The sequence below is a fragment of the Lasioglossum baleicum genome, chromosome 8 (assembly GCF_051020765.1).
Source record: "Lasioglossum baleicum chromosome 8, iyLasBale1, whole genome shotgun sequence".
NCBI lineage: Eukaryota > Metazoa > Arthropoda > Insecta > Hymenoptera > Halictidae > Lasioglossum > Lasioglossum baleicum.
Window position 1 is genome coordinate 16,758,446 of NC_134936.1, and position 19,485 is coordinate 16,777,930.

At 42.5% G+C, this 19,485-nt stretch overlaps 1 protein-coding gene across 1 annotated transcript in view; it reads right to left on the reverse strand.

Annotated features, from left to right (window-relative positions):
• Positions 1 to 18,594, reverse strand: part of LOC143211195 (neuropeptide CCHamide-2 receptor-like) — a 35,903-nt gene extending 17,309 nt beyond the window's left edge. Inside the window, exon 1 of the mRNA XM_076428662.1 lies at positions 17,984 to 18,594. The gene's annotated coding sequence lies outside the window, so the exon portion shown is untranslated. The remainder of the gene's footprint in view (positions 1 to 17,983) is intronic.
• Positions 18,595 to 19,485: the final 891 nt, after the last annotated feature.

Consider the following 19,485-nt stretch of genomic DNA (forward strand, 5'->3'; position numbering starts at 1 on the left):
TTAGCGATCCATGCGGATGCTTAGAGGCTGTCTATCAGATTTGAGGATTCAGCAGAAAGATAGGGAAGCTTCTGCCCCAGAAAATGCACATACACCTGCGAATATTCTCTATGTCAATATTATTGACATTATTAAACAAGTTGGTATCTAAATCAGTTACTAAATATTGAATTCTTTTTGAGGCATTACAGTAAGGAGCTTAACTGATTCCGCACACTTTTAATCAGAATAACTTTTATATGAATGGAGCAAACGACTTCAATTTCTCTGTACGGCTAGAAATAAATCTAATAAATAAGTTGCAAAAATGCATTTGGTCGGAATTGTGAAAAACAATACTAGAAATTGATTTTCACAACTTTTTTAACTGGCCCAATAACGAAAATTTAAATTATATACGCTCTGAAAATTTCATTGAAATTGGTTAATTGGTTTACGAATTACAAACGATCAAAAATGGCAAAACTCGCCACTTTATGGTACACTAAAAATTACCACTTTCGATCGTTTATAATTCGCAAACCAATTAACTAATTTCAATGAAATTTTCAGAGCGTATATAATTTATATAGGCCCAGCTAAAAAAGTTGTAAAAATCAATTTTTACCATTGTTTTTCACAAATCCGTCCAAACACATTTTATCAACATACTTTTTACACATCATTCACCAAACTAATTCTTCTAGCCTTACAGAGAAATTGAAGTCGTTTGGTCCATTCATAAAAAAGTTGTTCTGATTTAAAGTGTGTGGAATCAGTTATGCTCCTAACTGTATATCAATTTTATATCCACATATAAAACGGAATTATTGTATGCCGGAAGAAAAGTGTACTTTTCGAACTAAAATAACTCCGACAGCAAATAGTTAAAAAATTAATGTTTCCCTAGCTGCAGCGAATATAAAAAATTTGTGCGTGCAGGAAGCGTCGGCGGACGTTGCGATAGCCGTTAATTTTTCATTTTCCGTCCGACTAAATAAATAATGTCTGTGCCAAGGCGTTTGTATCGCGGCTGCTAGCACAGACGTTATTCTTTCGTTATTTTAGTCCTATTGCATCTCGCCCGCAAACAAACGAGCGCGGATCAGCATCGGTGGAATGTTCCACCGGCACGAATGCACCTACGTCAGAGATTTATGGGGTGCCTGGCGAATTTCGGGTTTATCACGCGATTACACCACGGCGAACTTTCGAGCAGTGCTGATACTTCGCGCCTAAACTTCGGCCTTTTCTCGCTCGACATCATTCTACGCTTGCTTCTCGGCAAAATCGGGAAGTTAATGTGACAGTTCCCGACGATGTAACGGGTGCCGCTTAAGTGGCTGGTTCTTCGAGTTAATGAGAAACTTCGTCGAGTCTTTGACAGCGCGAGCGGAACTTTTCCAATTGGCGACCCGAACCAAGTTTCAAAATCGAAAGCATTCCGATGGATCGCTGGCCGGAACCGGAAGTGTCGCCGAATGGAGACATAGAGCCAGCCCTTAACGCTAAACCTACCGACCGTCAAAAGTGACGGATGTGTAAAGTACAATAAAAATAACAAGATTAAATTTTTACTATAATATACGGGGTGGTCCATTTATCTTGAGACGGTCAATTATTACGGAAACCAGCAGGAATATGAAAAAATGTTTTATATAAAATATTCTTCATACGAAGGGGCACATTTAATGGCGCTATGCACATTTTTCCATAATGGCCCTTTGAGGGTCAGATGAAGGGCAACTTCATTTTTTCAAGTGGAAACCCATATTTTTTATTTCATATTCTTATTCCACATCGAAAAATAATAATATTTCGTATAAAACATTCTTTTCCTGAACTTGCCATTTTTTAACGATACCATGATAAATGTTGCAAAGCTTGCATAATGGTGCTTTCTTGTTAACAAATAATTTCAAACATCTTTACTCTTACAGATTTAACTAAAAATATAATATTGTTTATTGAATATTCTGTAAAAAGTTACCACAGTACTCTAAGTTCCAGAAAATTTTAATAGAGTCTTAGAGGACTCTTAGAATTCAGGCCTGTTAACGTATGCATGAGGCTCCGCTATTTTTAGTAGAATAAATTCGACACCGTAAAGAAATCTGGCCCCCACACACGCACCCGCCACGACCTTACAAATATTGTCTTCCCTCGTCCCAGCGAGGTATTTCGTTATAATAACCGAAAGTGCCACGAGCATGATAATTGGAGGCGTTCGGGTCGTTTCGCGCTCGACGTGTGGACACAAGCTGCGCAAACACATCGTTAAAACCTGAAGAAAGGTACACCGTAACGTAGGAACAATGTTCTGGCGAACATCGGCCCGCGAACATTCCAAGAATAGGTTGGCAAACCGTTCCTGTCAATTTTACGAGCGAAATTCGAACGGATCCCGAGGCAATCCCGTCGTTGGCTCTCGCAAAAATCTCGGAATATGCGGAATTGAAATCAATCAGGATTTCTACACGGTGTATCGTGGTAACGCGGAATTCCTGTTACCTAGGCTGATCGCTAACTGGGTTGCCAATAACTGCGATCTCGCGCTTCTTCGATTGGCATGTTCTCGTTTCCTCGATTTCTTTGCGGATAGGAAAAATTGCAGGAATCCTTTTAAAAAATTCACGTACCTCTTGCTTATATTTAATGAATTACAAACAGAACAGTCTTCATAAAACTCAACCGCGTATAAGCTTAGAAAAGACACAAAAACTTTTGGAACAATTCCACCAATTTTATAGGAATGCCTGCTAAATAAATCCGTAGACAGTGCCATTTGTTCGAATTCTCCCGGATCCATCACCCGCGCTCAAACTCGGGCAAAATTGCCTCCGAAACGAGAGCAACATTTCCTCCATTGTCACCGATGATGGTTGGCGTTTATGTATGATCCCCGAATGGCTCGTTTCGCCGTGGTCATTTTTTCTTATCGCCGAGGTGTTGGTCTGGCGGGACGATTCTTGCTCGTTCTAAATTCTTTGAGCGACGCGTATAGGACATCCGGAATGTCGTCGAGACGCTGCTGCGTCGAGAAACGAGCTTCTTTCCCTTAATCGTATCGCTGCTTCATCTCTACGACCTCGTCTAGCGTCTCGAATGGGTCGCAACAGCGGGAGAACGGAAAATAGGGGCGGGAGGATGGCCGGATCAATGATATACGCCGTCACAATGCAATAACGCGTTCACCGACAACCTCGCCGTGCAGAACGAACACCTTCGACTCGGGAAGATGACGGTTACTCGCGCGAAAAGACGCTGAAATGACGGAGCGACTTCCGAGGCCAGCATCTGTTGCCGCATCTCGTTAACCTTTTGCGGAATTTCTACCCCTTGCAATACTGGAAACGATTCTACCCCCTCAACAGCGAGAAATCCAAAGATGAGGTTTTTAGTAGTCAAAAGCGCTGGCTCAAAGATCAATCTCGTCCGCAGTTGTACAAAAGAACTCATTCTGGATCAGAGAGAATGGCCACGTTTACTTTACGACAGGAATCGCATTATTCGCGTTATTAGCGAGCGACAAAGGGCTTTAAATCCATCGACGGGGTCCGGCGTTCGCGTAAGTGGATTCGGAAACAATCATGCGGCAATTAAAAAGAGCACGAGGCCGGTCCCGTAACGCGTTTAAGACGCCGGGGAAAAATTGATTTAGCCCCGGGAATATTCTGAAAGTGTCCGGGCACACGACGCCGCGGGAAACTGCATTACGAGAAAAGCGATCGTTCAGTTTTTCACGCAATTTCGAGCCTCTAGGCTGCGTCTCCTTTCTCGGAGTCGTTATAATTGAAACCGTTGTTCCGCAGAGAATTCTTGTTTGATTAAGAGTCTCAATTATTACACATGCTTAACGAGGAAGTTGTCCGACAGAGGATTAATTAACACAAGCGGTTGTCTCGCCAGAACGCGAAGTTTCTTCGATCGACAAGTGACGCTGTTCGCTATCAATCGATTCCCACGTCCGATTACATTGTTAGCCAGGGATAATCATCAACCACGCGACATCCTCGCTTGATGTTATCACTTTGACGCAGCCCTCACTTCGGATAACTATCTACACACAGGGTTAGTGGAATTATTACACTGGTTGTACGTCCTCGTACAATATCAATTTGCGTATCGCGTACGATAGTTGCGCCGGCGAAATTCACGTGGAAATTCGTTGTCCAACCCCTCTGGGAAATATCATTGCTATCCAAAGGGTAGATTGTGTATTATCCTTACCGCGTAGACGTCTTTCGCCGCCCTTTGTTATCGTAAAATTATGCGAACTCGGAAATGTGCCGGATGAAAGGATAACAGCAGCCTTGTGGATCTTAATGTCAAGAAACTATTATCGAGGGGGGTACAATTATGCTGGTGTGCGTATAGTAATTGGAAGTATCTAAATGATGGCAAGCGGTGTGTTTAACCCCGCGAATCCTCCGCTCTTACGAACAATTATGTTAATTCAATTCCTACACGCTCTTATCCCATTAATTTCCCAAATCCTCTTCGCACGAAAGTAATTATTATAGTTTTCGAGCCTCTAGCGAGGTATGGTCGTTCTAATAAAAGAACTGAAATTTTAGCGAGGCTATTTCATTACGATAACCAGAAGACTGAATTATGGAGAGCTATATCGCTAACGAAAGGGGTTAATTCGCATAGTAATTCGCACATCATCTCTCTTCCCGCGCGTCACTAAAATTCACAGATTAATCGCAGTTCATTGTGAATTATTTTTCCCCTTGGAATTTTCCGGCTCGTCAAATAAATTTCTCGATTACGTATGAACCAGTAAATTCGAGAATAGCCAACATCCTTCGGTAGCCAACGCGTTCGATGCGTCCTCGACCGAGCGTGATATTTGTTTGCTCGTTGATCGTTTGCTGTAATTTTAACGGCAATGGGACGAGGGTGGGGGCGACGTAATCACCCGAACATTTAATTAAAACGAACATTTCTTTCAGGCTCACCGAGATACGTTTACAATTCACCGGCGAGTTGCGTCGACGGCGTTGCAATCGATCGGAATCATCCCCGAAACGAAATTATCGCGATTCTTACACCGGTTGAATGGAAATGATTAAAGAGTTTCCGTGACAATAATTGAGCACTGTCCAGATGAAATCGGAATGAATCGGATCCGATTGTAATGGATCCAGAGTCTGCGAACGACGTTACATTTATTCCGGACGGGCGATTGTCAATAGACATTTTCATACGATTTCGCTCGCGCTACGGTGTTCTGCTAAATAATTACAGCGGGTGATTAAACGAGAATTCCCTTGAAACAAATTTTTAATTCTATAATCTATTATAGTACTTTCTCGAGGTGATTAATTCGATGACAGTAATTGAAGATATTTCACTTCAGCAGGTTATTGTACACCAGCCCGAAGCCACGAAATGGATGGTTAAAAGCTGCGAGCGCTCGGATATTAATACAGTTAACGGAAGAACTATAGGTAGATCGTGGAAGCTTACGATCTCGTAGAGTCGCAGCACGAGTGTTAATATTGGGTCGGAAGTAACAGATTAATAAATAATCTGCACTAACCGTCGAGCAAGGTATCGTAAAATTAGCTTACCGATGTTAACACTTAGGCTGCGAATAATTTACATAGTTATATATATATCCATTTAGGAAGTTGTTTATTAATTTTTTCAACTTCGTTTAGACCCAGTTTAATTGAATCTAATTACCAGGAGTCGAGGTGGCAACACGATACCTTCCAGAGCAGCACAAGCGAGGTGGACAGTATCCAAAGAAGATCCTAATCCAACAAGGACTCCCCGTCACTTTCCCGAATCAACAGTTGTCCCATAATCTTCCCTTATCCGTAGTCAGGACGAGTCAATGGCCTCCGCAGGATCAATTTGCCGGCTCTGAGCGCAGCGATGTGAAACGAATTAATGGTGGATAATCATTTCAGTCCGGTGAATGAGCGTGACTCCGATTAACGAGCTGCAGGATGATCGGCATTATTCCGCGTTATTAATTAATCGGAGGTGTCGATTGAATTTCAAAGACTGCAGGCGTCTAACGACAACCCGATCCATCTAACCCGTCGAAATTGCTGTTTTCTAGCTAGGAGAGCATGAAGAGCACAGAACAAGCGAAGTCCTCGGAGAGCTAGGCTGTCGTGTACGATCGCAGACCGTCGATCAAAGCGAGAAGGCGATCAAGAGACACGAGATCTATCAAGGATCCACGGAAACGAATTTACTCCGGTTCCTTGTCCCTGCTCGCCGGAAGCTACTCTCTTACGCTTCAAACCCGCACGGAATTGGACTCTGAACGCTGATAAACAGCCACCGGTCGTTAATCGATAAAAATAACCAGTCTCTCGATCTCGAAGAGGGTCGTAAACGTTGGAACGACCTTCTGGATCGCGTCTCGACGGCGCAGATCGACTCACCACGCCGTCGATCCTCCACACTACTCTCGACAGCCTTTGACGGGTCCTCCGAGGACACTACGAGGTCCTGTCTCGCATCTAATTGCGCATACGTTAGAGAGGTCCTCGGATAACCGTCTTCACACGACTTGGACTACCTCTACAACAAGCACAGAAAGATCTGTGTGAATGCTCTGAAGACTCGGCTAAAAAAAACTCAGCGTCCTAAACCACTGCAGTGGTACGCCATGAAACGTTGCCGACGACCATCAAACCGACCATCTGCTTTTAACAACCTTCAACTTAACATTTTAGAAGCTTGCCAATTTTCCCTCGGAAACTACCACGCAACAGGCAATGTAAAAATCCCCACTCGCTCGAAAACAGGAAACGTTTATTTTAAAAATGCAGAGAACCCGCCAGCACCTCCCGCTAGGACCTGTTTAAAAGGAATTTGCGCGGCGCCTGTTTACGCTCGTAGTAAATATTGTTGATCGAGAGATCCCCTGGATTTCCTCGATAATTACTCGACTGCTTACCAAGGAATTTTCTGCCCCGTCTTTGTGCGATTCAATTTTAATTTCATCGGCCCCGAGTCGACGAGGTCCCGGTGTAATTAGCTGTCGCCGTTCGTTACGCGTTCCGTTTCGAGGATCGAGGGCCGCGTTTCTCTCGTTTTAACGGGCTCTCGACGAGACCGTTCGAGACTCCTTAAAACGACCACTTCGCCGCGCCGGCTTTCAACGCCATAATCGTTCGAGTGTTTCCTTTCCTTACTCGTCGGCCGTCTGCGAGAATCCGCTGAATGCGCTGAATGACCGCTGGATGTGTCGCCAGGACCTTCTACTATTTTCCGAACGTCCCCGAGAAAGTCCTAGCTTTGAAATCATTGGGTGACCATCGATGATTCGTTCAAAAAGTGTGCGAAACAATACTTTTAGGTTGAAAGAGAATTCCCCAAAATTTCAAGTCGCTAACTCCTCATTCAAGGACAATGTGGGGGTGAACAGCATTGAGTTTATCATTTTTTTTCTCGGTTGTTAATTGAAATATCAAGATGAGAAAAGATAAAAAATATTACGACTTTTCTCCTGCATTTCATATATTTCTTCCACAATTGTCAGCAAATTATTAAGGGTAGAAAAAGAATTTATTTTCTAAGGGTGGTTGGAACAACCATCAATCCATCGTGGTCCGACTACGGACACTCTAGAACTGATTTATTCCAACGTATCGGCGCCATAAATTCCAATTCCAACATTTACGAACCCGGCAAGACCATTCGTCGGGAACTAAATGTAAACAGAGAAAGAGGATCGTCCCATAGATCACAATTATTAAGAATGATATTCAAACAAAGTAACTCGCGGAATGGAATAAATTATTCTCGGAATTTTTTGCTCGACCAAACGCGAGACCGAAGTTGTTCTGTCCGCGAGAATTCAAATGACCGGCATTGATAAAACTTGGCGTAATCCTTTGTTTAACATGCAGGGATCGTGTTCCCGAGGAAACAGTGGAATCTCAAAGTCAAAGTTACTCTTTTGTCAGCCAAGATCCCCGGTGGAATGATCAATTTCATCAAGAACAAGGGTGAAAGGAGTGCGTTCATCGTCAAGAGCGTTGTCATTTTAGCTAGGACCCAGGTCGAACGGGTAGTCTCTGTAATTTTCTTCTAGGGGAGCATCTTCGTTCGGGGACAAGCGCTGTTCCATAAGTCTTGGACCTAATAACGTCAAAGTCAGCTCTTGATACCCTCCAGCACACTGGGAACCCGACATAATGGCCAATATTATTTTACCGTTCTTCCAAGGTCTAAAGCTATAGTGCAGTAGGTCGAATTCGTGTCATCATTAGCTCGAGTATAATTACGAAATAAAATATACAGGGTAAACTGTGCAATGATTGGCACCATATGCCAAAATCGTAGTAAAAATCTTTTTATCTTTCTCTGAAATGTTTAAACGAGCTTAACTTGATATTATTTTAAGCCAATAGAGATTTTTCATCAAAATCAAACAGTTGTACGACGTACGACTCATAAATCTTTTGTTATACATATAAAATATATTCAGTGAATAACAATCTTGAGACAAATAATACAGTCATTGCCACAGGAAGAAGTAAATGTTGAACAGGCTATTTGTTTTATAATTAAAAATATACGCACTTATTACATCTGTAGTACAGTTCGAAATTAAGTTAAAAAGCGATATATAAAGTATACTTACACGTAACGAAAATTTTAATAAAACACTACACTGCACTGTGGTCATCCGTCGGTCTTACCGGATGTACCAGCGTTGATAACAGCAGTGGCGTAACGAGGCTATGAAGCGCCTGTGGCAAGTGTCTAACTTGCGCCTCCACGTAACCCAATAATGGCAAAAAGATAAAAAATTTTTATGTAACAAGTTAAATTTTACTAAATGCGATATATTAAATACTATTAACCTCATCAAAATGATTTGCCTGTATATACAATAATGTATTTGTCAAGGTATTTGTATGAATAAATAATCTGTAACCTAAATAAGAACAAATTTTTATTCATATTCAATGTCGACAAAATAAAGGAAATACAAAACATAGGTATATATTAAAATAATATAATAAAAACATGAAACAGTTCAGCATATTTTATAAAGTAATTTTCTCGGTTTTGTGTGCTATATATCATTTCCCATAGATCTTTCACGCTGATTTCAAATCTGGTCTCAAAATTTGTCTACGACCTCAGGATTTTGCAGATACATGAAAAATAAGGAAAATAAGATTTTACTTGGTTCGAGTTTCTCTTAAAATTCGTCTACAAAAATTGCAGATTGCATAAACATCCGCAGTCCAATATGACAAACAATGTTTTCGAATCTTTACTGAAAAATTACTTCAGGATTTCTGAATATCATCTCCCGAGTAATGTAAGAAAGGAAATAAAATGGCGAACGATCGTCGGAGATCCCTTGTTCGAGTGAACGCCAATTAGAGGCAATTAACAGGCAAATTGTCTGCTCCCCTTGACTTCGGCGGCAATTGTTTATCCTCGCGAAATCCCAGGGCTGATCCCAATAATTAGCTGAGATATTACGACAGGGCGGACGTCGCAATTAAACGAGATAAAACGATCACAGCCACGATACTCGTCCTCGATCCTTTTTCACCGTCTTCCCTGGAAACCCTTAATCCTTCCTCCCGGTGTCAGACCTCTATTTCCTTGGTACATCCCCGAGTTATTGTCTCGAATTTCTCGTCGATGCACACCAATTTCCGTTCTCGTTCGAGATCAGCAGCGTCGCGTTCGTGAAACGCGCAACAGGGAACAAGGAGATTTACAATAGGGGGCTGTGTTTGGCTTGAAGAATCGCGCTCGGGATGTTCGAATAACAAATAACTCACTTATACAGTTTGTTCGAAATCGGGGGACAAAAGATAACAGGGTTTTTAGCTTTCAGTCGGGCGGCTGTAGGTGACCTATATATTTGTCTTCCACGTGGCGAGATAAATTCGCAGGAACTTTTACTCGGCAGCGCGCGTGGGGTATGCAAACAAATATGTTGCATACGCAAATGCTTGATTCCAGTTTTGTGAGCACGAGAAACATTGATTTGTAGCTGCTGAGGGCGGTGGTATCCACGTTCTCTAATGCACGATTTAATGTTTGAACACTGTAGGAAGCATTTAGAAAAATCGGGTTACTCACTTTATAAAATTACAGAAATTGTCTCTTGGGAAGAATCTTGCTCGAAGCTATCCGACGAGAAATGATCAGTCGATTCCTCGAATAAAAGATGATTGTATTGTTCAAATCCGTCGAATAAAAAAATTTATTCCCTGATTCGACGTGTCTTCAATTTCTCCAGCAGAAGAAAATTGTCTTACACCGAATAAAAAATGATCCCATTGTTCGATCGAGGATAGGGCTCGGCGAGAAAATGGATTGCACAAAAATTTATCTTATTAATTTTATTCGAGGCTTTCTTGCCTGAATAAAGAGAGCGATATCTCGATCGAGCAGAGATAAGACCTGGCCTCGGCGAATAAAGAATAGCTTCCCATCTAATGTTTTTTTACTCGCGAAAGAAGGGGAGAAGGTTTTTATCGGGCGAAACTTTTATTTAGACAGAGAGAGGATCGGCGCTTTTGTACGGAGAAAAGTCGAAACCGAGCCACGTCGGGTTACACCGATCGTTGTAACGTTGTTTCCCTGGCAGAGGGATCGACGTCGGACGAGATCCGCGAACACAAGGGTGGGAGGCGCAGGCGAGGCTCGGTTGAACAATGCTTTGCGTCTACAAAGGATTGCAGGTTGCGCAAGGATCTCGCGGAGACGATATTGCCCGCATAAATTCATTTGGGGCGACGAGATTGAATGTTGGGTACGGCAAAGAGGGTCCTCGCGACGTTGCACATTGCTTTAAAATGCCGTTTCAGCCCGGCGAAACCAAAAATCGGTATCCGTAAACACGTTGATCCTGCGGCAAAGAAGCTCGACAAGAAATTTATTAAACATTAAAAATCATTTTGCTCGGCTGGAAATGCGAATCGAACCTCGGCAGGCGTTAAATCCGATTTGATTCTTCCTCGTTTTCGTGGTTAAGATTCTTCTCTTTGTTTCCGATAGGGAAGACAAACGCGCGCGGGCAAATCCGCCTATGTCCGGCGATAAGGAAGTCTGAAACGAGCGGGAATCGCCAACGAAGAATTTCGCAACTTTCGATGCTCGCGGTAGATAGTCGGATTTTCGTGCCGCATAATAATCGAGCAAATTAAAACCGGGAACTTTCGATTTGACCGCTCGGATTCGCCCGAGTGAAACTCGGCCACTGATGTGCATCTTAAAATCGCGATGGAGTTCCGCGCGGTGGATATTTTAGAGCATGATGCATTCGCGTGGATGCGGCTCCGCTTTTATTCCGTCGAGATTCCGCGGAATTCTTGTGCAAAGCTCGATGCTAAATGGGAAATTGTCTCGCGGAAGGCGATACAGTCTGCGAACATCCCCGTCTATCAGAGCGGCACAGAGCCCGCTAATAAATGGCTGCATTCCACGCTGCTCTCGACGCACTTAATTGCGAAATATCGAAAGTGCACAGTCCCGCAGGGCTCCGGCGACTTAATTAGCCGCGCCGAGACGCTCGCCCTCCTCGAACTATTTCATTAGAGACCATTCGACACCACCGTTGCACTTCCAGACAATGCCTGCCGCATTACACATCTCGAAAACGCGAAATATTGCTCCGTGGAACGAGAACTGATGTGCTGTGCGATCCTGTGCTTATTCGCGATTCTTGACACGTGCTTTCAATCCTTGCAGGTGACGTGTTTTCCTACGGTCCAGTTCATGCTACTGACACTTCTCCGCTGAGAAAATATACGGGGTGGGTCGGCGAGAACGCAACTTCGTATCGACTAGCATCGAAAAGCTTCTTTCTGAGATATCAAGGTGAATCTACGATTTCTCAAAGTCAATGCACCTTGAGGCGACCTTAAAAAGACCTTTGAGAAAGCTCAATATCAACAATGATGTAAAAAATTAGATTGTTCTCGTTCAATGTAATATTTTAATAATAACATAAAATGTAATTGATTGATTGATTAATTATTTATTAGCTTTCTCAGCTACTTTGGTTTACATTTATAGTACATTACTTTACATTTGTTACAACGAATTCTCCTTTAGCATTCTCTTGAATATGTCTAAATGTTCACAACGCTTTACTTCTTCTGGTAGTGCATTATACATTAATATTCCTTCATAAAATAAACTTTTTTGGTCACTTCGCGTTTTACGAAATTCAACTGCAATATTCCCAGCTTGCCCTGTTTGCATTACACTTTTATCGCCTACTAATCTCAGCCTATTTGTTAAATACTGATGTTTTAATGATGTTTTAATAATACCCGGGCACTGTTTTTGTGTTTTTAATCATGCTAGTTGTCGGATTAATTAGGCATAGAGATACGTCGGTTTCATTAGAGAGCGCTCGAAGCCCGACATTTCACTTCGCAGACAATGCCTGCCACATTACGCATCGCGAACACGCGAAATATTGCTGCATGGAACAATTTGCCACGCTATGCAATCGCGATCTTATTCGCGACCCTTGTGCCACTCTCCCGATCCTGGGAGCTGATGTTTCTTCCAGGTTTATGGTCTTGACCCTTCCGGGCGTGTTTATGGAGTAATCTTTGTATTTTATCCGCTGCAGTTTCATTTCAGAAAATTTTTAGCTTTCGTCGAATGAACATGGAATAGATTGGAGTGGATGGAATTAAGTGACACTCTCGGCTGAATTAAAAATCGGGACACGCTAATCGAAACATTTTTAGGAAATTAATGACTGCACTGCGTCCCGACATTTTACTATTAATTAATGTTAGAATACTGTCTGTAATTTGTAATATATTTATAGTTTGCGAAGGAATCCTGTTGCCCGCACACTGTGAACTCGAAGTTCTTATAGTTAACCGGACAGTTATTAGATCAACTATTTTTAAAAGACGAGCCATAATACCGTCATACATATACTCGAAGCAAAAGTTTCTACACATTTATCTCATTAAACACAGCTGCTCCTCTCGTAAAAACAGGTTCATTTAATAAAAAATTTCGTCGCGGTTGCGAGGAAAGTGCAAGCAGTAAATTCCTAAATTACACAGGAAGCTTTAATTACTTTGCGAGGCTATTCGTGACGAGTCTCGGATGATAAATTCTCACGAGACACTCGGCCACATCCGAGTCATAGATCTCGTAAGATCTTCCTTCATTAGTCTTTCTGGACATACCTTTGAACAGAGAAACGTCTTCCTTATGCTGTGGTATAAAATGTGTCCGGAAAAAATGAATACTCGCGAGACACTTTGTCGATGAAATTTTCATTAATCTCTACAGGACGCTAACACGGTCATAAACGTGCTAACGAGTCTATGGGATCTTCAAAGGAGCTTCAGACATTATTCTAGAGGTAAAATAAAATTCACAAGTACGCACAATAGAATATGTCTCTGGATACAATATATCTTAAGCCGATCGACTTTGATCTTCTAGTTCCGAGCTATTCTCGGCTGGTATCGATAATGTGTTCTTTTAAGACCATTCAAAGGAGCTAATCGAGTGGCCGGTGATCCTGCGTTGATCAAGCTGAAAGCCCGGGACTTTCCTTTATTAGAATCGAGTTCGTTCCCCGTCGGAACCAATTATCAGCGGAGTTTGTAACTCGGTTGTCGACATCCGATCGCGGATCGTTCGATCACCGATCTACCGGCAGCATGCATGCGCTTTTAGTTATTGATACATCCTCGTAAACTCTCTGTTCAAATATTTGATTTTAATGCACGGTTCACAATTCAAACGTTGCCATTTATAGCGCGGAATAATTTAAATGGTACGTTGAATAAACAACTAGTTGCATGGAAGTGAACCTACCAGCGCGTAATACTAATATAAATCCACGGTGTGCATCAAGAATTCACATGCGCCGGAAAGAGGAACTTGTGGAATCAGTATTTGGGAATGTTCGCTGGGTAGAAAAAAACCGCTACAACGATTGAAAACTGATCCCTTTTCCGATCTTCAGCTTTGCAGATATTCAATATTGTTTCACCGAAACGCCCAGCAGCTTGTGCGCTCGATGAATGATATTTTCTGGCCATTTTCGGTCCTCGTGCTCTGTAGTATTGGTTTTACTTCTTAGGCGAGTATGCTGATTGTGGTGTTCGATCGAGCTGACGCTATCGAACGGGTATGAGAGTCGAGGGAAGATTCCGTCCCCTTTTCGCTGAGGACAGTTCGCAGTCGTGGAATGTTTTTATTAACAGGGAGGGTCGACGCGAAGGTGCCGGCGACGAATTAAAATCAGCCCGGTGTTCGTTATTCCGCGGATTTCTGCATATTTACGCCGCGAACTGGGAATTCCTTTGCCGCGGCTTGCATCCGACCAGTCAAGTAAAAAACTTCTTTCCCTTGATCTACTTTCCAACCCGACGCGACGACGTTCCCGCAGAAATACGCTTCCTGCTCAATTATCGCGAAAGGTTCTGCCCTTTCCGATTTTAACAAGGCGAGATACGACGATCGACTAATTAAAAGTGCCATTACAGTTTACGTTACTCGAGGCAGTCATTATTGTGCTCGAGCATCGATAATATTCCATTATTCTCGCCGGACGAGAATAATTCAATTTCTTAGCAACTTGTTGTTCAGAGTGTAAAACATTTTCGACGGATAGAAAGGTATGAAAACTCCGATGGGACCATCTGATGCATTTTCCAAGACATCAAGGCAGTTTTATGCAGCAGTTACGATCGGAATTTAGGAGCAGCATTTATGATCAAAGAGAATAAGGTCTATAGTTTATACCATCTTCTTCTACTTTAAATAATCTACAGACTTTGCGGAAGATGCATAACATTAAATAGAATGTTATTCCAACGCGTTCGCCCCGCTCTTCCTAGCCTTATACATTACAATGCATTCGGTATTATTTGTTATTTATGTGTGCGGCAGAGCCGGCCTTATCCCAAAGCTCCAATACTCGTTCTGGTATTTGGATATTATACGGACGGAATATATCAAGCGCATTCTACTTGGAATAGTTTAGCGGAATGCACTATGCATTTGTAGAATGCCAGAATTAAGTGTGATTTAGTGCATCGGAAAGAGGCGAGGTGCATCAGTGTTTAATTAATAGACAGCGGATCTATATGCAAGATGAACATTTTCTACCGGAATTGCAACAAACTCGAGTGAAATAGAAATTGATTTTCTTTCCTGATATGTTTAATAGGTTGAACATAATATAATAGTAATATTAAATTGTGCTAATGTTTCTACTGTTCTAGATTATACCTTCCGATTTTATTGTGAAGTCAAAATTCAGCTAAAATTTGATCACAACTGTAATTAATCACCCTACAGCAACTTTGTGGCAAGTAGCGTACACCGCCAGGATAAGAAGCTCGACAGCGTTAAATTAATAAATTCGCCGAGTAATTTTCGCCCATAAATATTCCCCTTTGACTAGCCGCGTATATTCTGTGCGAAATTAAACCCGAGAAATTCATTTCCGCAATATTTTTCGAAATAAGGAGGATCAGAACTTTAAAGGAATGAACAACAAATTGTACGCGGTTCCTTCAGCAGCGTCAGAGGTGCACTGCGCTACAATTAAAAGCGCAGTGATTCGCGAGGGAGCTTTTCCCGTGGTTGACAATCACGGAAACGTCGCCGTCAGAACGACAAGACATTCAACGGAAGTTGTAGCGAATTTCCCGACGATGTTTTATGAGTGCGCCACCGAGGGAAATATCGTTGCGAGATCACGCGTTCTCCCTTCGCGCATTATCGCCGAACTTCGACCTTGTTCTACTATTTAAAGTTGCACCGAAAAAGTCGAGAGCATTCTCGATAACCCCAGAGCGATCCCACGTTCAGGATTCGTCGTCTCTTGCAGAAATTCTGATTACTTTTACCGTAGGAGCCACTTTGTTCTCTCGCCAAACCTCTTGACGACGCTTTACCTTTGGCTCCATCTTGACCCGACGGTTTCAAACGAATTCCGAACTTCTAATGCATACGTTCGACTGCTGTTTATCTTTCAGCGGGATCTATAATTATTTTAGGAAAAAGTTCGGAAGATCCAGAGCGAGTCCCTTTTGTCCTTCTTTGGAAACCAAATTTTGAAGTGAACTTCAAAAATGATTTTAAGTTCAAAATTTATGTCTTCGAGTGTCGTTTCGATTTTCCAATGCATCATTATCGAATGTTTATTTTGCAACAGGTCCGACAATGATTATGGGACATTTGTTGAACCGGAGCGCGATCGGTTTAATCTGATTAGACACGATCAGCGATTAAAATCGCTCAGAGCTGTATTAATCGGATCAATGGGATGGTTATGCGTGCCGAATCCCCGTTTCCATTGTTCCCGCATTTTTATTTGCTCGGCGTTGATCGGGTTCGCGAGCCTTCTCGCGAATCGCTCGCGAAAACAGATGCGAAAATGAACGCGATATTAATTTAAGGCGGATTTAACAGTACCGTGATCAGGCGTGGGCGGATCAGAGGCGCATTAACGTTTAAAATTAGAAAACCACTCGTATGTATCGCGGAATACCGCGTCCCGAGGTGCGAGGAATGTTTAGCTATCAATTATTCGCCGGTTCTCACCGTTTCTGCGAGCGTAATTTATTAGGTACTATTTTTACACGACGCTTCCGAATCAGCTTCTTTTCTGCGGCGATGGAGCCGCGCCGCGCGGTAATCTCGTGGGTCATTTATTTGTTTTCATTTGAGCTGCCCCGCGGCCGTAACCTCCGTCTACCTTCATCGTTGTAATCCACTTTGTAAGTTTATTTAATTTTAAGACTCGAAGCTTTCTCCCAGCGATATTATCTTCCAGAACTCTTTTTTACCGAGAAGCGTACTTCATCTTCAGGCGTAATCAGAATTCTTGCCGTTCTATCCAACTCTGCATCTTTGCCTCTTTCTGCAGAGAGCTACTTAACTCACTGTAACGAAGAATGCTAGGGGGAGATTACTATCTTGACTTATTATTACTGGACATGAAGTCGACAGCGGATCTTTATGCAAAATAAAAATTTTCTACCTGAATTGCAGCAACCCGAAGCAACATAGAAATTTATTTTTTAAATTACACTTAGGGTAACTGCACCAGTGAATAAACGGGCATCAGTAAATAAACGCTTTTGTATATTTCAACTAATTTTAAGCCGCACGGCATACTAGCGATAATGACTCTTGGGCCAATGGAATATATAACTCTTTTTCGTAGCTGTATTCCTGTTGGTACACTAGAAAGAATATAGTAAGAATATATTGATACTAGAGAATATAGTGTTCATTGACTGTTATTTTTTGTATTTTTTATTAAACGTTTAATAAAGAAAAATAATAATAATTTCATTTTATTTGTGTTCATTTATTTTTGAAAAGTGAAGTATAGGGAGCCGTTTGGCATATATGAGATTCCTTTAATTCAGATATTTTTTTAAAAATAAAATATTTTCCTGAACAATTTCATAAATGTTCATTCACTGGTGCAGTTACCCTACTCGTTTTTACCATAAATGAATAAAATCCGCTGTCTAACAATAAGCGTCACTTTATCTGTCGTGATATTTTTCGTGGGCGAATTTTGTGTTTAAAAAATATCTGTAAAACATTGTTCATCTACTGAAAGCATCTGCCTCAAGCAGCGACCACTTCAACCATTTTTAATTAGCCGGTCGCCTGTAACGAATCGCTCTCGACGATCGCAGTGCCCTTTCCGGTAAACGTATAATTTAAAAAAAAGCTCGGATTGCCTGCCTCGTTTAAAACGCTGATTTACACAGCAGAAAAGTGTGCCTCTCCATTATCAGTTTGCCGAGCATCCGTTTCCCCAGCAACATCAAAATTCAACCCATCCACCCACTAGAATTTCGATTTGCTAAAACATCGGCGTACAGTCGAGGCATTCCGGGAACGTTTCGAGAAGCAGTGCAATTCTACCGATTATGCTATCGCGATTTGATCCATCGAGCACCGCTGCAATTTCGCGGATCCTCTTTATCGTAATTCGATTCCGGGGAAACGGGCCGCGTAAACGATTTACCTTGCCTCGTTTCCAGGTGTCCCGGAGTCCAGGCGTTTTCCAGGCGAGGACCTGGTGGATTCACACGTGCTTAATTCCTGGTATCAACCTGTTATCATCCTCCTGGACAGGTTGCACACTCGCGCCATTCACTCGCGACCGGCGAAATTCGCGCGCGCGATGCGATTCCCGGAAAACTCGGAGAAACCTTTTTCTCGAACTTCCACGAAAATCCTCGAGCTACCGATCGCAGGGTCGATCGTTTGTTAAACTCTCGAGGATCGATGCTCTCTCCGGATCACGGACAGCCATCGATCCTATCAATTTACGACGCGACACCGGAAAGAACAAACACGATTTTCGCTATTTCGATCGGTTTCGTTGATTACCGAGGATTTTGCGGAACTGTTTCTGTCCGAGGATCGACGAACGTTCGCCGGATATTTCGCCTAAGTGGACACAGGTGAACGATATTGTTGGTGGAGCCGAATCAGGCATCAATTCGGCGAAATCGAGAGCGCGCCGTAAACTGAAGCGAAACTTGGATCCGCGGAGGATCCACGCTCCCTCGACGCAGTCGCAAAACACGATTCAACCGTTTTGTGTCTTCTCTTCCTCCGGCGCCTACCACTCTCTTTCGAGGGCTTTCCTGCACCCACGCGTTCCGTCCACCCCCTTCGAAAACATCCCCTCGACTATTCTTCCCTTTGCGCAGAACTCGCGGTCTCGGAGAATTTGGTTCTGTCAATTACACGCGCCTCGCGATTGCGGCGAACCTGATTTCCGCTGATCCCGGATATCCCTTGGCCCTGTGCACCGGGACCAGTTTGACCTAAAAGCAGAACTATCGTTTGCGATTTTTCTGGCTGAATTATTTCCAATTAATCAACGTCATTCCGTCCAGGCTTCAATCCTTTTCCAGGAAAGAACGTCTGCGGTTCCATCTGTGCTTCGCGAAGTACAAATTCTTCGGTTCTCTTCGTTTCTTGAGCGACAGAGGTAATTGCAATCCATCCTGTGTTTTGTTCCAACCTAAAAAATATATATTATATGTATATGTTTCCTTGTGCTTAATGCCTGCCAACGCAAACACAGAGTTATAACAAATCCGATATAAAATCGTTGATCGCAGTCTTTATTTAATCATAAGTATCCGCGTTCGCAATAAGTCGCAATCAAATCGTTAAAATCGGAGCATATTTTGCAGCCGAACGAATTCGCGTTTCGACGCAACGTAAATCCCCTAATTATCCGAAGCGTGTACGAGGATTAATAAGCATCAGGATAAGCTCCATTCCGTACTCAATGTGCGGGTAATTGATGCTAAATCTTCCGCCATCAGCCAAACGAGCGATTTCGTACGTTCCATTCGGTTACATAAATCTTTCTTCTTTTATTTAACACCACGAAACTGCGCAAAATTCTGAATAAATTTAATCCTTCCTAGGCAACGCGCGCGTGCCAGTTACTTTTAATGGTGGGGAAACTTGACTGACATGGAGGCACGATGATATTGAGCAATT